Consider the following 17,718-nt stretch of genomic DNA (forward strand, 5'->3'; position numbering starts at 1 on the left):
AAACAGATCAAAAATGAAATTGCTGAACAAATATAACATGATCATCACATTTTTACTTCAACCATCCAAAGCATGCAGTATAACAATAATAAAAAAAATAAGAATGTAGCTGTCAGGAAAACCATTTAAAAAGGAACTCATTTGAGAATTATGTCCATTATTTATACTGTATAAACACCTTTCACACTATGAAGAAAACCCAAGTAAGTATGGTACTTTTAATAAGTGGTTACAGTAATAGCTTGGGATAAATCATTAGAGAGACAAATGCAGGGGTTGTGGTGTCAACGTCCCTGGTCCCAACCCAGAGGTAAATAGATGTTCATGGTAGGTTTCTGACATTTAATTAAATTTTCCAATATTTGCCTACAACCTCCATGATTTGGCTATTCATGGTACTTTTTAAAAGTTATTAAAGTATCTGCCTCCATGCCTCCTATTAAAAGTTGAGAGAATATCTGCCTCCATGCCCCCTCAGACATTGAGTTCCAGATTGCAATCAGTTCTAAGCCTCTTTACCTTAAGGCATTGCTCTTTTGTCTTGGTTATCCCTGCCACAGGGAAAATTTAAGAGATTCTTGATGTTTATGCCCCTCATAATTGCATTCAAGTCATAAAGGTCCTTCCACAGCATCCTCTGCTCCAAGGAAAACAAACTCAGCCTGTCCACATTCTACTCATAATTGAAATGTTCCAGTCCAGGCACTAACTTGGTGAGTCTCCTCTGCACGTTCTTGCTGTAGTGTGGTGAACAGAATTTATGAATGGTAAATAGTATTCCAGTTGTGGCCTAACAATGTTTTATAAAGTTGTACTATAATCTCCTTACTCCTATATTCAGGGATCTGGCTAATGAAGGCAAGTATCTCACATGCCTTCTTAATCATTGCTGTCTCCAGGTGCTGCCAATTTCAGCTATTGGAAACCAAGAAAACAAAAATGCAGATATTGGAAAACTGAAATAAAACTAGAAAATGCTAGTAAAACTCAGGTCAAGTAGCATCTGCGTAAAGAGAAACAGTCAATACCCTGGATCTGCAGCCCTTCACTGGGCCATAGGTTGTTACTCTTTGCAGACGGTAGATGGTGCCTATCCTGCTGTGCTTTTCCAGCGTTTTCTGTTTTTACCTACAGGAATTCTTGAAAGAGTACACCAAAATGTCTCTGTTCCTTGACACTCCCCAAAGCCTTACCATTTGTCTATGCCCTCGCCTTATTAATCTAACCAGAGTGCATCATCTCACAGTTACCCAGGATTACACTCCATCTCCTCATTCTGACAACTTATAAATGTCATCCCGTTAACTAAAACACCCTCCCCACAGTTACACAATAACTTGTGTGTTTTCGACAGACTTCATAACCTCCTGCATTCATATCCAAGAGTCCCAGCACTGAAACTTGTGATACAACATTGTTTGTAGGCTTCTAACCACAACAATAACCTTTCACAGACTCCCATTGCAGTCTGTTACCAAATCAGATTTAGTTTCAATGTACCAATTTCCCTTAGCGTTATCTAACTTTATGTTAAATCTTCCACTATCCTCATCAACAAACTTTGCTACATTTTCCAAAAGTTTAAATCAAATTGGTTTGACAGACTCTTCCCCAAACAAAGCAACACTAGTTAATTTTGACATAACTCTGGCCATTAGGATGGCTAAACTGTAGCTACAGCTGCTGATCCACCCTATTTCTATTTTTTAAATTGTTATTCTGACAATTAGGAAAGACTTCAGTACGATCCGTTAGGGTAACAGAAGTTAGAATCAGGAGAGGCTTTACACCTTGAATGCGATCTTGGAAAGTACCTGCATGAACGACTGCAATGATATGCTGACTTCTACTTTGGGTTGAATTCATTTCCATTTTTGGCATGGTTGGAAAACATATTAACTTACGTCACTTAGTTATCGCTGGACATTTTCCAGAAAGCATCTTTCCTAGTGGCAAAATTTTTGTAACTCATGCTTTGTAACTTTTATTTCCCTATCAATAACACAGGTGTATTTAATAAGACAGTGTTTAATGTCAGCATTTCCAGTTGACAATGCAACCATAATAGCTGTCAGCTCTGGTAATGTTTGTCAGTAAAGCTGATGGGAGGCAATAGACAATCTGGAGAAAATTAGATGTTAAAAATGATTTTTTTTTCTGTAAGCGTGACATCTAAAAATACATTATGACTGAACAGTTGTGATTTGTTGAAGTGGACTTTCATGGCATTATACATGACTTTTTTTGCATCATATGATGTTTCAAATACAAACAAAAGCTCACAATGACAAAAACCATTTAGTACTTCCTGAAAGATTTGACCTGAAACAGTAACTCCGTTTCTCTCTCCAGAAACCCGTCCCACATTTCCAACAACTTTTGTTCTACTTAGTGCATAGTGTTTGCCTTGTCACTTATAATTTTGAAAATTTGCTTATTTTTTCACTGTTCTCCTGCTGTAATGCCAAACCTAAGATCATTTGTCTCTGTTAAATATCTTAATTGACCATCTCAGTTGAACTCTGCATGCTTCCTTGATATATTATTTAAGTTTAATTTGCTTGGACTGTAAGTTCCAGCACATTATTTGTTGTTTGTTGTGTAGTCACTGTATTAGTCAGTACTAACATATGCTCATTTTCTAAAAATGCTCTGGGACAAATTTAGATTTAATAGAGTGACCAGACTTTGAAATGAAAGTGGGTAAATTTACTCACAGTTTACTTGGTGTGCACATCATATTAATTTGGTTGCAATTAAAAAGCTGTAAAAGCACCAGAGGAAGCATATCATAAACACGACAAAGTCTGCAGATGCTGGAAATCCAAAGCAACATACACAAAGTGCTGGAGGAACTCAGCAGATCAGTCATTATTTTTGGAAATGAATAAACAGTTGATACTTCGGACTGAGACTCTTCCCCAGGACAGTGAAGGAAGTCGGAAGATGCCAGAATAAAAAGTTGGGGGGAAGGGAGGGAGGCAAGCTGGAAGCTGATAGGTGAAGCCAAGGAGGTAGGAAAGGTCAAGAGCCGGAGAAGAAGGAATCTGATAGGAGGGGAGTGCGGACATGGGAGAAAGGGAAGATTGAGGGGATCCAGAGGGAAGTGATAAGTAGGTGAGAAGAGGTAAAGGGCCAGAGTGGGAAATAGATGGTCTAAGTAGTGAGCAGAGGCATTGACCAGAAACTCAGCTGATGAGTCACACAACTACTGTAGCAATAACAGCAGGTAAATGCATGACATCTGATGGGAGCAACTCTATGCTGACACCAATAATAACAGGGTCATCGTGGTGGGAGATTTTAATTTCCTCAACATTGATGGGCATCTCCCGAGAGCAAGGAGTTTAGATAGGGTAGAGTTTGTTAGGTGTGTTCAGGAAGGTTTCCTGACACAATACATAGATAAGCCTACAAGAGGAGAGGCTGTACTTGGTCTGATATTGAGAAATGAACCTGGTCAGGTGTCAGGGCTCTCAGTGGGAGAGCATTTTGGAGATATGATCACAATTCTATCTCTTTTACCATAGCATTGGAGAGGGATAGGAGCAGAGAAGTTAGGAAAATGTTTAAGTGGAGTAAGGGGAAACATAAAGCTATCAGGCAGGAACTTGGAAACATAAATTGGAACAGATGTTCTCAGGGAAATGTATGGCAGAAATGAGGCAAATGTTCAGGGGATATTTGTATGGTGTTCTGCATAGGTATGTTCCAATGAGACAGGGAAAGGATGGTAGGGTACAGAAACCATGGTACAAAGGCTATTGAAAATCTAGTCAAGAAGACAAGAAAAGCTTACGAAAGGTTCAAAAATCTGGGTAATGATAGAGATCTAGAAAATTATAAGGCCAGCAGGAAGGAGCTTAAGAATGAAATTAGGAGAGCCAGAAGGGGCCATAAGAAGGCCTTGGTTATCAGGATTAAGGAAAACCCCGAGGCATTCTACAAGTATGTGAAGAGCAAGAGGATAAGATGTGAGAGAATAGGACCAATCAAGTGTGACAGTGGAAAAGTGTGTATGGAACCAGAGGAGATAGCGGAGGTACTTAATGAATACTTTGCTTCAATATTCACTACAAAAAAGGACCTTGGCAATTGTAGGGATGACTTACAGCAGACTGAAAAGTTTGAGCATATAGACATTAAGAAATAGGATGTGCTGGAGCTTATGGAAGCATCAAGTTGTTTAAGTCACCGGGACTGGACGAGATATACCCCAAACTACTGTGGGAAGCAAGGGAGGAGATTGTTGAGCCTCTGGCGATGATCTTTGCATCATCAATAGGGATGGGAGAGGTTCCGGAGGATTGGAGGGTTGCAGATGTTGTTCCCTTATTTAAGAAAGGGAGTAGAGGTAGCCCAGAAAATTATAGATCGATGAGTCTTACTTCAGTGGTTGGTAAGTTGATGGAGAAGATCCTGAGAGGCAGGATTTATGAACATATGAGCATAATATGATTAGAAATAGTCAGCATGGCTTTGTCAAAGGCAGATTGTGCCTTACGAGCCTGATTGAATTTTTTGAGGATGTGACTAAACACATTGATTGAGGTAGAGCAGTAGATGTAGTGTATATGGATTTCAGCAAGGCATTTGATAAGGTACCCCATGCAAGGCTTATTGAGAAAGTAAGGAGGCATGGGATCCAAGGGGACCTTGTTATCTGGATCCAGGATTGGCTTGCCCAAGGAAGGCAAAGAGTGGTTGCAGACAGCTCATTTTCTGCATAGAGGTTGGTGACCAGTAGTGTGCCTCAGGGATCTGTTTTGGGACCCCTTCTCTTCGTGATCTTTATAAATGACCTGGATGAGGAAGTGGAGGGATGGGTTAGTAAATAATAACATGGTCAGAGGGTACAGTGGGACATCAATACAAAGCAGAACTGAGCTGAGAAGTGGCAGATGGACTTCAACCCAGATAAGTATGAGGTGTTTCCTTTTGGTAGGTCAAATATTTGTAGTAAGCACAAGGTTGTGATTGTGGGAGATTTTAATTTTCTGCACATAGACTGGGAAGCCCATTCTGTAAAAGGGCTGGATGGTTTGGAGTTTGTCAAATGTGAGCAAGATAGTTTTTTGCAGCAATACATAGAGGTACCAACTAGAGAAGGAGCAGTGTTGGATCTTCTGTTAGGGAATGAGATTGGTGCAGGTGACGGAGGTAGGTGTTGGGGAGCATTTCGGGTCCAGTGATCACAATACCATTAGTTTCAATATACAAACGTGATTAAGGAGAAGGATAGGACTTGACCCAGGGTTGAGATTTTTGATTGGAAAAAGGCTAACTTTGAGGAGATGCGAAAGGATTTAGAAGGAGTGGATTGGGACAATTTATTTTATGGGAAGGATGTAATAGAGAAATGGAGGTCATTTAAAGGTGAAATTTTGAGGGTACAGAATCTTTATGTTCCTGATAGGTTGAAAGGAAAGGTTAAAAGTTTGAGAGAGCCATGGTTTTCAAGGGATATTGGAAACTTGGTTTGGAAAAAAGAGAGGGATCTACAATAAATATAGGCAGCTTAGAGTTAATGAGGTGCTCGAGGAATATAAAGAATTTAAAAAGAATCTTAAGATAGAAATTAGAAAAGCTAAAAGAAGATACGAGGCTGCTTTGGCAAGTAAGGTGAAAATAAATGCAAAGGGTTTCAACAGTTATATTAATAGCAAAAGGATAGTGAGGGATAAAATTGGTCCCTTAGAGAATCAGAGTGGACAGCTATGTGCAGAGCCAAAAGAGATGGGGGAGATTTTGAACAATTTCTTTTCTTTGATATTCACTAAGGAGAAGGATATTGAATTGTGTAAGGTAAAGGAAACAGGAAGGGTAGTTATGGAAAGTATGACGATTAAAGAAGAGGAAGTACTGGCGCTTTTAAGGAATATAAAAGTGGATAAGTCTCTGGGTCTGGACAAGATATTCCTTAGGACTTTGAAGAAAGTTAGTGTAGAAATATAGCAGGGGTTCTGACAGAAATATTTCAAATGTCATTAGAAATGGGAATGGTGCCGGAGGATTGGCGTATTGCTCATGTGGTTCCATTGTTTAAAAAGGGTTCTAAGAGTAAACCTGGCAATTATTGACCTGTGAGTTTGACATCAGTGGTGGGTAAATTGATGGAAAGTATTCTTAGAGATGGTATATATAATTATCTGGATAGACAGGGTCTGATTAGGAACAGTCAACATGGAGTTGTGCGTGGAAGGTCATGTTTGACAAATCTTATTGAATTTTTTGATGAGGTTACTAGGAGAGGTGACGAGGGTAAGACGGTGGATGTTGTCTATATGGACTTCAGTAAGGCCTTTGACAAGGATCCACATGGAAGGTTAGTTAGGAAGGTTCAATCGTTAGGCATTAATATGGAAGTAGTAAAATGGATTCAGCAGTGGCTGGATGGGAGACGTCAGAGAGTAGTGGTGGATAACTGTTTGTCAGATTGGAGGATGGTGTATAGCGGTGTGCCTCAAGGATATGCACTGGGTCCAATGTTGTTTGTCATATATATTAATGATCTGGATGATGGGGTGGTAAATTGGATTAGTAAGTATGCAGATGATACTAAGATAGGTGGCATTGTGGATAATGAAGTAGATTTTCAAAGCTTGCGGAGAGATTTAGGCCAGTTAGAAGATTGGGATGAAAGGTGGCAGATGTAGTTTAATGCTGAAAAATGTGAGGTGCTACAATTTGGTAAGACTAATCAAAATAGGACATACATGGTAAATGGTAGGGCATTGAAGAATGCAGTAGAACAGGGGGATCTAGGAATAATGGTGCATAGTTCCCTGAAGGTGGAATCTCATGTGGATAGGGTGGTGAAGAAAGCTTTTGGTTTGCTGGCCTTTATTAATCAGAGCATTGAGTATAGGAGTTGGGATGTAATATTGAAATTGTATAAGGCATTGGTAAGGCCAAATTTGGAGTATTGTGTACAGTTCTGGTCACCGAATTATAGGAAAGATGTCAATAAAATTGAGAGAGTACAGAGGAGATTTACTAAAATGCTGTCAGGGTTTCATCTCTTTAGTTACAGAGAAAGGTTGAACAAATTAGGTCTTTATTCTTTGGAGCGTAGAAGGTTGAGGGGGGACTTGATAGAGGTGTTTAAAATTATGAGGGGGATTGATAGAGTTGACGTGGATAGGCTTTTTCCATTGAGAATGGGGGAGATTCAAACAAGAGGGCATGAGTTGAGAGTTAAAGGGCAAAAGTTGAGGGGTAACATGAGGGGGAACTTCTTTACTCAGAGCGTGGTAGCTGTGTGGAACGAGCTTCCAGCTGAAGTGGTTGAGGCAGGTTCGATGTTGTCATTTAAAGTTAAATTGGACAGATATATGGACAGGAAAGGAATGGAGGGTTTGGGCTGAGTGCAAGTCGGTGGGACTAGGTGAGAGTAAGAGTTCGGCACAGACTAGAAGGGCCGAGATGGCCTGTTTCCATGCTGTAATTGTTATATGGTTACAGTATAAATATGATGGCAGAATATAATATTAATGGTAAGACTCTTGGCAGTGTGGAGGATCAGAGGGATATTGGGGTCCAAGTCCATAGGACACTCAAAGCTGCTATGCAGGTTGACTCTGTGGTTAAGACGGTCCATCAGGGCATTGTCCTTCATCAACCGTGGGATTGAGTTTAGGAGCCAAGAGGTAATGTTACAGCTATATAGGACCCTGGTTGCCTCACTACAGGAAGGATGCAGAAAGTATAGAAAGGGTACAGAGGAGATTTACAAGGATGTTGCCTGGATTGGCGAGCATACCTTATGAGAATAGGTTGAGTGAACTTGCCCTTTTCTGCTTGTAGTGGCGGAGGATGAGAGGTGACCTGATAGAGGTATATAGGATGATGAAAGGCATTGATCGTGTGGATAGTCAGAGGCCTTTTTTTTCCCAGGGCTGAAATGGCAAGCATGAGAGGGCACAGTTTTAAGGTGCCTGGGAGTAGGTACAGAGGAGATGTCAGGGGTAAGTTTCTACACAGAGAGTGGTGAGTGTGTGTAATGGGCTGCCGGCAACGGTGGTGGAGGCGGATACAATAGGGTCTTTTAAGAGTCTCTTGGATAGGTCCATGCAAGAAAAATAGAGGGCTGTGGGTAACCTTAGGCAATTTCTAAAGTAAGTACATGTTCGGCACAGCATTTTGGGCCAGAGGGCTTGTATTGTGATGTAGATTTTCTGTTTCTCTGTTACCCCAAAGGTTTTCCACAACCTACAAGAGTGTCAGAAACATGATGGAATGCTCTCAGCTCTCCTGGATGAATGCAGTTCTAACAAAACTGATGATACCTGGCAACATCCGATGCAAAGCAGCCTGCTTGATGGTCACCCATCCAACAGCCTTAAAATTAATTTCTCTCACCACTAGTGCACCACGGCTGCAGTATGTCACCCCTACAAAATGGACTATAGTTACTTGCACCAACAGCCCTCCTAAACCCACAACCTCTACCACTAAATGGACAAAAGATACAGGAACAGAAGCTATATTCAGAGATATTTATAAACAATTTAAATCAGTAATCAATATGAAAATACATGAACACATTAATAATAAGTACAAGTGCATTCAATTATGGTTAATTCATTAAAGATATGAAATAGAAGATCAAATAGCTTAGCATGATCCAGAACTGCTGTTGGTCCTGGCAGCAAGTCCTGAGACAAAGTAGTAGCTTGGATGTACGGGCACCTGACATCCAGCCCTCTCTGATTTCTGTGTTGTAGTGCGCAGAACTGATGCTGAATGTCAGAGGGCAGAAGGTTAGCAGTTTCTCATGGAGTTGGTGCCCACATCAATTTGATCCAAGGTGCAAAATCTATCTTGATGCTCCAGTGTGGTCCTGCCTTTCACCATTATTACTGTATCTGTTGGATAACACTTTTGCTCGCCCAGATCCTTGATGTTATATCAAAGGAGAGTAGTATCCCCAATGTCCTATCTATATTTATCACAAAAAAAAGATTAAATAAAAACACAAAATGCTGGAAACACCATACAGGCCAGGCAGCATCCTTACATCGAAAAACAGTCAGCATTTCAGGTTGAAGACTGATTTACTTCTGTACAGATGCTACCTGACTTGTTAAATAGTTCCTGGATTTTCTAGTTTTGTTTCAGAAATTAAGCATCTGATTTTTTAATGATAATCATTTACAAATAAAAACATTATTTGATCAAATAACATTGTTGGTTGAGGAAGCTTAATGTGAACAACTTGACCTACATATTTTCAACTTTGACTGTTAGGCACCTTGGGGGTCCCAAGGTTGGGCACAGAAATGTAAAATGTAATTTTTTTTTAAAGTGCCTGTTCCTCAAACCATAAAAAAAATCCTCTCAGTATTGTGGAGAAAACCTTGCTGAGAGCTTATGTTCCACAACATGGGAACACAACTTGCTAGTAAGTTAAACCCACAGATGCTGGAAGTCTGAAAGAGAAACAAAATGTGCTGCAAAAACTCAGCAAGTCAGGCAGCATCTATGGAAAGAGAAAAAGTTGATGTTTTAGGGCTGTGAGGAAGGATCTGACAAACAGCCACGCCCAAATTGTTGACTGTTTTCCATTTCACAGATGCTGCCCGACTTGCTGAGTTTTTCTAACACTTTCTGATTTTGTTGCATTGAATAGTGATGCCCCTGTAACTAAAAGGAGCCAGTTTGAAGGAGGAAATGAGACTTTTTCAAAATTTAGCATTGTTTATTGATTCAGCATCATTATGTGGATAATGAAACAGTTTAATTTTGCCAGCATTAAAAGAAGACTTCAACTGGAAAGGGGTTGCTTCATTTTATGTGGTCTCTTTGAAAAAGTTAAGATCTCCTTTTCTTCATCTATTCCGTGGTACTAGGCAGGGCTGTCCTCTTAGTCCACTACTATTCGATATTGCCTTGGAACCGCTAGCCATTGCTATTCGTGACTCCCCTAATATATTTGGCATCATCTGTGGAAATGAGACTCATAAATTATCACTATATGCAGATGATTTACTATTATATATTTCCAACCCAGGAAAATCTATTCCGGCAGTATTAACTTTGCTTGCTCAGTTTAGTAGTTTTTCTGGTTACAAACTGAACCTAGATAAGAGTGAACTTTTCCCATTAAATATGCAGGTTCCCATTTATAGATATTCTCCATTCAGAGTGACAACTGACTATTTTACTTATTTGGGAGTTAAAATTACTAAGAGACATAAAGATCTATTCAATTTCAACCTTTACTGTTAATTAATCAGGTTAAACAACTGATTACTAAGTGGTCCCCATTATCTCTATCATTGATTGGCCAAATTAATGCTATTAAAATGATTATTTTACCTAAATTTTTATATTTATTTCAAATGATACCAATATTTATTCCTAAATCCTTTTTTGATACTATTGATTCTAAAATTTCCTCTTATATATGGCAAAACAAAAATCCCAGATTAAGTAAAAAATATTTACAGAAGTCCAAGAAAGATGGTGGTTTAGCACTGCCTAACCTAAGATTTTATTATTGGGAATTAATATTCGATATTTAATATTTTGGACATAAGATTGGAATATAACTCCAAGCCCACATTGGGTAAATCTTGAAGGCTACTCTGTGCAAGGGTTCTCTTTAGCTTCCATTTTAGGAACTTCACTTCCTTTTGTACTATCTAAATTGAATAAACAAATGGTTAATCCAATAGTTAAACATACATTGCGAATATGGTTTCAATTTCTTAAATTTTTTGGTTTGAACAAATTTATGTTATCAAGTCCCATTATATCTTTTTTCTTGTTTCGACCCTTGGTTATGGACCAAACCTTTTTGATATGGAAAACGAAAGGTATAACATGTTTTCATGACTTATTTCTGGATAACTGTTTCATGTCTTTTGAACAGTTATCTAAGAACTTTGATTTGCCTAGATCCCATTTTTTTTAGATATTTACAAATAAGAAATCTTTTCAATACTACGTTGCCTACCTTTCTGACTTCATACCCTACTGATATCACTGATAAAATTTTAGGTTTAAATCCTCTCCAGAAGGGATTAATAGCATTTATCTATGATATAATTATGAAATTACAGCCAGATATATCTGATAAAATTAAAAATGAATAGGAAAGGGAACTTCAACTTTGTCTACCTGTAGAGAAATGGGATAAAATTTTTCAATTAGTCAGTACTTCCTCTATATGTGCTAAACATACATTAATACAATTTAAAGCAGTGCATCGGGCCCATATGTCTAAAGATAAATTAGCCCGTTTTTATTCCCATATAAACCCTATTTGTGACAGATATCACTCTGAGGTGGCCTCTTTAACTCATATATTTTGGTCCTGTCCTCTCTTGGAAAAATATTGGAAAGATATTTTTGATATTATCTCAACAGTTCTATGTCTTGATTTACAAACCCATCCTATTACGGCAATTTTTGGATTGCCAATGACGGAACATAGATTTTTGTCTTCATCAGCCTGTCAGATGATTGCATTTGTTACTTTAATGGCCAGAAGATCTATTTTATGAACTGGAAGGAGACCAATCCTCCTACTACATTCCAATGGTTTTCCCAAACTATATTAAGTTTAAATTTAGAAAAAATTAGAAGTGATGTTTTTGATCCTTTGGTTAAATTTGAAGAAACTTAGAAACCTTTTATGCAGCATTTTCATATGATGTAATTTGACCTTTCCGAATCTTCTTTATTAACTTAAAATATATGAATAGAGGAGCGGAGTTGACAACATTACTGAATGTGTTTGATTTAAGATATTGGTCTAGCCCTGTTTTGTTCTGTTTGCTTTTTTTTGGGTTTAGTATTTAGTTCTTTTTTTGGGGGGGTTTTCTTTGTATATATTTTTTTTCTTTTTATTTCTTTTTCTCCTTTATGATTAATTTCATCATGAGTTTGGAAGTCTATTATACCTATGTTATTTGAAATCTTTTTTGTATATGTTTATTAATAATAAGACCATAAGACAAAGGAGCAGAAGTCGGCCATTTGGCCCATCGAGTCTGCTCTGCCATTTTATCATGAGCTGATCCATTCTCCCATTTAGTTCCACTCCCCCGCCTTCTCACCATAACCTTTGATGCCCTGGCTACTCAGATACCTATCAATCTCTGCCTTAAATACACCCAATGACTTGGCCTCCACTGCGGCCCGTGGCAACAAATTCCATAGATTCACCACCCTCTGACTAAAAAAAACTTCTTCACATTTCTGTTCTGAATGGGCGCCCTTCATTCCTTAAGTCATGCCCTCTCGTACTAGACTCCCCCACCATGGGAAACAACTTTGCCACATCCACTCTGTCCAGGCCTTTCAACATTCGAAATGTTTCTATGAGGTCTCCCCTCATTCTTCTAAACTCCAAGGAATACAGTCCAAGAGCGGACAAACGTTCCTCATATGTTAACCCTCTCATTCCCGGAATCATTCTAGTGAATCTTCTCTGTACCCTCTCCAACATCAGCATATCCTTTGTTAAATAAGGAGGCCAAAACTGCCCACAGTACTCCAAGTGAGGTCTCACCAGTGCCTTATAGAGCCTCAACATCACATCCCTGCTCCTATACTCTATTCCTCTAGAAATGAATGCCAACATTGCATTCGCCTTCTTCACTACCGACTCAATCTGGAGGTTAACCTTAAGGGTCCTGTACGAGGACTCCCAAGTCCCGTTGCATCTCAGAACTTTGAATTCTTTCCCCATTTAAATAATAGTCTGCCTGTTTATTTCTTCTGCCAAAGTGCATAACCATACACTTTCCAACATCGTATTTCATTTGCCACTTCTTTGCCCATTCTTCCAATCTATTCAAGTCTCTCTGCAGACTCTCTGTTTCCTCAGCACTACCAGCCCCTCCTCCTATCTTTGTATCATCAGCAAACTTAGCCACAAAGACATCTATTCCATAATCCAAATCGTTGATGTACAATGTAAAAAGAAGCAGCCCCAACACGGACCCCTGTGGAACACCACTGGTAACTGGCAGCCAACCAGAATAGGATCCCTTTATTCCCACTCTCTGTTTATATAAGATTATTCCAATCTCTTTGTATCAACATTGTTATTTTGTTTATAATTTTGATAATTAATAAAGAGTTAAAAAGAAAGAAAAAGAAAAAGTTAAAAGTTCCCTTACTTAAATTGTTTTACTTCCAAATATTCAAACTACTTCTGACTTACTATTTCCACCACGCACTTGAAGGCAAGACGATTTTTACTTTTTAAGATGGAGCTTGTGATGACTCGGCTGTAAATCTGAGGAATGAGATGTTCACACTTGAGCTGCGAAAAATTAAGTTTCTGTGCTGCTTTGAACAATCGCCACTGTGGCTCCCTTGTTCCAATATGAGACTGGGGAAACCACATTGTCATCAATTATTCTGATTTGACCCTCATGGGTCATTTATATCTGTTCTTATTTCTACTGAAAGCCTACTTTTAAAAAAAACCCTTAATTTTATGCTCTTCTCCCTTCTGATTTAAGGAACTTGTATTAACTATGTTGCAAAAGCAAGCCATTTCAAGTCTAACTGTTGGGCTTCATTTCAACGATGGTGCTGAATTTCACAACTTGCTGCGTTTCTGCACAGCTGACTGCTAGGATTTCCTGATTGACTACTGACACTACACAACCCTTGGGCTGGAGGATGGACTTCTGCAAGCTCCCCTGAACATACCCCAGGGAAGAATGCCTCCTGCTCCACTCGCCTCCAAGAAGAAGACAAGAAAGAAGAAGCAGGAGTAGACCATCTGGTTCCTCATATAACAGAACAACGTGTATGCCTGATGCAGGAACAGTGAGCAGTTATTATAATGTAATTTACACAAATGTTTACTAACTTCAATTAACTTTAACTATTTTGAGTGTTTTCAAATGGTATTGCTCAGTTTTCTTAAGGTGTCTGTATTTTTACGTGTGATTAGTTGTGGAATGTTTGACAAATGCCAGAACAATTGATTATTTTATACCCCTCTGATAATTTTAATAGCGTTGCAGCCTGGGGTATGATTTATCCAGTTCTGGAAGCCATTCAGTTGGATTGCTTTTCTTTGCCAAGGTAGAGAGGGGGTGGCCTAGTCTTGCTCAGCGTAGAATGAGTGGCAGCCTTGCACATGCAACGAGCAGCTGAGTGGAAATTTCATCCCATCATTGGCAATGGACGTTTAGTCACACGTTGTCTATCAAACTGAAAACTCCTTTGGCCCCAGTCCTCAACGTATTTACTAGATATAGCTTAAATATTGTCTGTACCTCATTGTGGAAATGCCTGCTTGAGATATATCACTTCTTCTTCTGGTAAGTGAAGTCACATTTGTTATGTAGGCTGCACATGATTTCCCGCACTCTGGTATTGTGATGTTGGAATGTTATTGAATTCTCCCAAACTACCTGCCTTCTTTTACCAAGCAAAGGAGTCATTTAAAAAAAATGCTGGCATATTTATTCAAATAGTACTTAGAGCAGACAACCAAAATTAGTTAGTGTGCATTCTGATTGATATACAGTGATTATTGATATTTCCTGATGCTCATAATATAAAACAGTTCTGCCGGGACATAGCGATTCCATTGTTATCCTGGTGCACTAAGGCCTCTGATATCCCCAAAAGCAGAGTACCCCATTGCAAATCTTTGTGTTGGGGGTGACATGGGATGGAATGTATTTGGATACTCTCAATTGTAAACAGATTGTGATGGCATCTAGAAGATATCATTGCTGCTCATATCTTTCAAATACTTGCAGATAGTGCATAGAGATTGTCTGCTAGCAATCAGTCCAGTGTGAGAAACTTATCAGCTTTGGCATGTCCAGTTCCCAATGTAATGTAGATCTCAGGGTAAACTCTCTCAACAGAAGTCCTTCAGTAGGTACTCTGCTCACTGCATTGAATGGACATAAGCTTTTTATTTCTTTTGCAGTCTTCTTTGTTCCTTTTGTTCTTTTTGAATTCTTCAGATCCCAGTGTATGTGACCTTCTTCCCTCTGGGGGCAATCGCTTGAGAGTTTTCTCTCTCCTGCCTTTCCTTTAAGCATTTAAGAAGTATCAAAGGTGCTGTGTATTTCATATTTCAGTAATATTGTAAATATATTTGATTAAGCAAAAATAACTAAGACTGACATCTCACGGGCTTCCCTCTTTTGCCTTCAATTAGTTTAATGTTTTGGAGTTACAAAACATAACAGTAGCAAATAAAGGCATCCATTAGTCTTGCGAGACCATGGATCTGAACCTGGAAAGTCTTCACTCTCCAGGGCACAGGCCTGGGCAAGGTTGTATGGAAGACCAGCAGTTGCCCATGCTGCAAGTCTCCCCTCTCCACGACCCCAATGTTGTCCAAGGGAATGGCATTAGGACTCATACAGCTTGGCACCAGTGTCATCGCAGAGCAAAGTGTGATTAAGTGCCTTGCTCAAGGACACAACACGTTGCCTCAGCTGGGGCTCGAACTCACAACCTTCAGGTCGCTAGTCCAATGCTTTAACCACTTGGCTACATGCCCACAACAGTAGCATGGAGGTACTATATATATATATATATATCTCCTAAGGCTTTTGCATAGTGCTGTGGTAATTTTATGTGTTGTTTTCATGTATTGCAACTTACTGCTGCCACAGAAAAAACAAAACTCGTGACATATGTGAGTAATGATAAACCTGATTCTGATATGGGTCTCTATTGTGGACTGAGAATGGGAAGGTGGCAGGGGAGGGAACCATGGATGGCTGAGAAAAGGGAAGGGGAGAGAGGAAGAAGTGGGAAGCAGCAGAAATATATTCTGTAAAGATCAATAAACCAGTTGTTTGGAATTAAGTTGCCTTGCCTGATGTCTCAGGGCTGGGTGGGTCTGCACCCGCACCACTTGTTCTCTGCCACCTGTCCCACAATCCTCCTGTGGCACTCCACCCTATGGCTAGCACGAGAGGGCACAGAGGAGATATGAGGGGTAAGTTTTTTACATAAAGAGTGGTGAGTGCATGGAATGGGCTGCCAGCAATGGTGGTGGAGGCGGATACGATAGGGTCTTTTAAGAGACTCCTGGGTAGGTACATGGAGCTTAGAAAAATAGAGGGCTATGGGTAACCCTAGATAATTTCTAAGGTTAGGACATGTTCAGCACAGCTTTGTGGGCTGAAGGGCCTGTATTGTGCTGTAGATTTTTTATGTTTCTATCTTTCTATTCCCAACATCATCTGCTCCCACTGGATTTACAACCTCACTCTCTGCCCACATTGACAAATACAATACTGTGCAAAAGTCTTAGGCACCCTAGCTTTCTACATGTACCTAAGACTTTTGCAAGTATTGCATTTTTTAAAATGAACCCAAGAGGACTAACTACCAGTTTAACTTTTTTTAAAATGTGCAGCAAGAAACTGTCAAGTTAAGGAAATGCAGTGTGTTTTTTTTCTTCAGAGCAGCATCTTTTCTTTGCAAAAGGGAACGACGATTGAGTTAAAAAAAGGCATAAAACAGAAAAATTCATGGGTTCATAAACAGTGAGTACAAGTGGTGATAATCATTAAGAAGTAGAAACAGCCGACTACATCAGAAAGATTGATGTGTTTGATTACATGAAAGATAACTAGATTATATGTAGTGAATGTATTGAGCAGAATTTTAAAGCAAATGGAATAACTAGCCAATGAGAAACAAGTGCCAATTTTGCTAGGTGCATTGGATTTAAGGCATACAGTTCATTTAGAAATTTGACTGCTCCAACCAAGTCAGCCAAAGTGAGATTTGCTGATATTGTGAAAGTAATGCAGGAACATTTAGAAGGAAAACCATTGTTGATTGCAGAACACGGTAGGTTATAAGCGAAATCAAATGGAAGGGAAGTCCATTTCAGCGTACATGGCTGAATTAAACAGATTATCTGAGCATCGTCAGTTTGGTAATGGGTTTGATAATGCACTGAGAAATTGTTTAGTTTGTGGAATCTTACAAGGAAGTGTTCAGAATGTCTCCTAACTGAAGCACAACTTACATTAAAAATAGCAGTTGAAATTGCTGTATCATTGGAAATAGCAGACAGCGACGCAATTGAGTTGCAATTAGGAATTAAAGTGAGCTTGTCCAAATTTGTAATGTCTCAACGGAGATATGCCTGGCCAAACAAATTGTATTACCATTGTGGCAGGGGCTCTCATACAACAGAGAACTTGCAGAAAATGCAACAACATAGGACACATACAAAGAGCATGTTGGGTAGACAAAAATATATGTACTCCACAGGGAAGAGAAAAAAGCTAATATTTTTGTGGTCTTTATTAATCAGACTTCATTTTGAATTCCAGATTTGTTTTTCAAATTCAGATTCCTCAGCTGCCAAGGTCTACCTCCACTGTCCCATATTCTTATTTAATCATAAGACAATAAACCCATTCCCCTAAAGCTGTTCTTTAAAGAGTCCAAACTCCAACTGTGCCCTTTGTTCTTATTATGTCTTATGATCTCTTGAAACCTCATATATCTTTGTGTGCATGCCTTGATAATTTTGACCATTGAAGTTTCAGCTTAATGGTCTCAGGGTTCCTCCAGGCAGTTGTTGCTAATCTCTACCACATAGATTGCTACTCACTGCTGTATTTGGGAGGTCTCCCTTACTCCTCTGTCCACAGAAGGTGGTGAAATAAGTGCTGTCATTTGCCTATGGTGCAGACTTCCCAAATTGCCTGTAGTCAAATACAGAGAGATCCTTGAAGCCACATACCAGAA

The sequence above is a fragment of the Mobula birostris genome, chromosome 8 (genome assembly GCF_030028105.1).
Source record: "Mobula birostris isolate sMobBir1 chromosome 8, sMobBir1.hap1, whole genome shotgun sequence".
NCBI lineage: Eukaryota > Metazoa > Chordata > Chondrichthyes > Myliobatiformes > Myliobatidae > Mobula > Mobula birostris.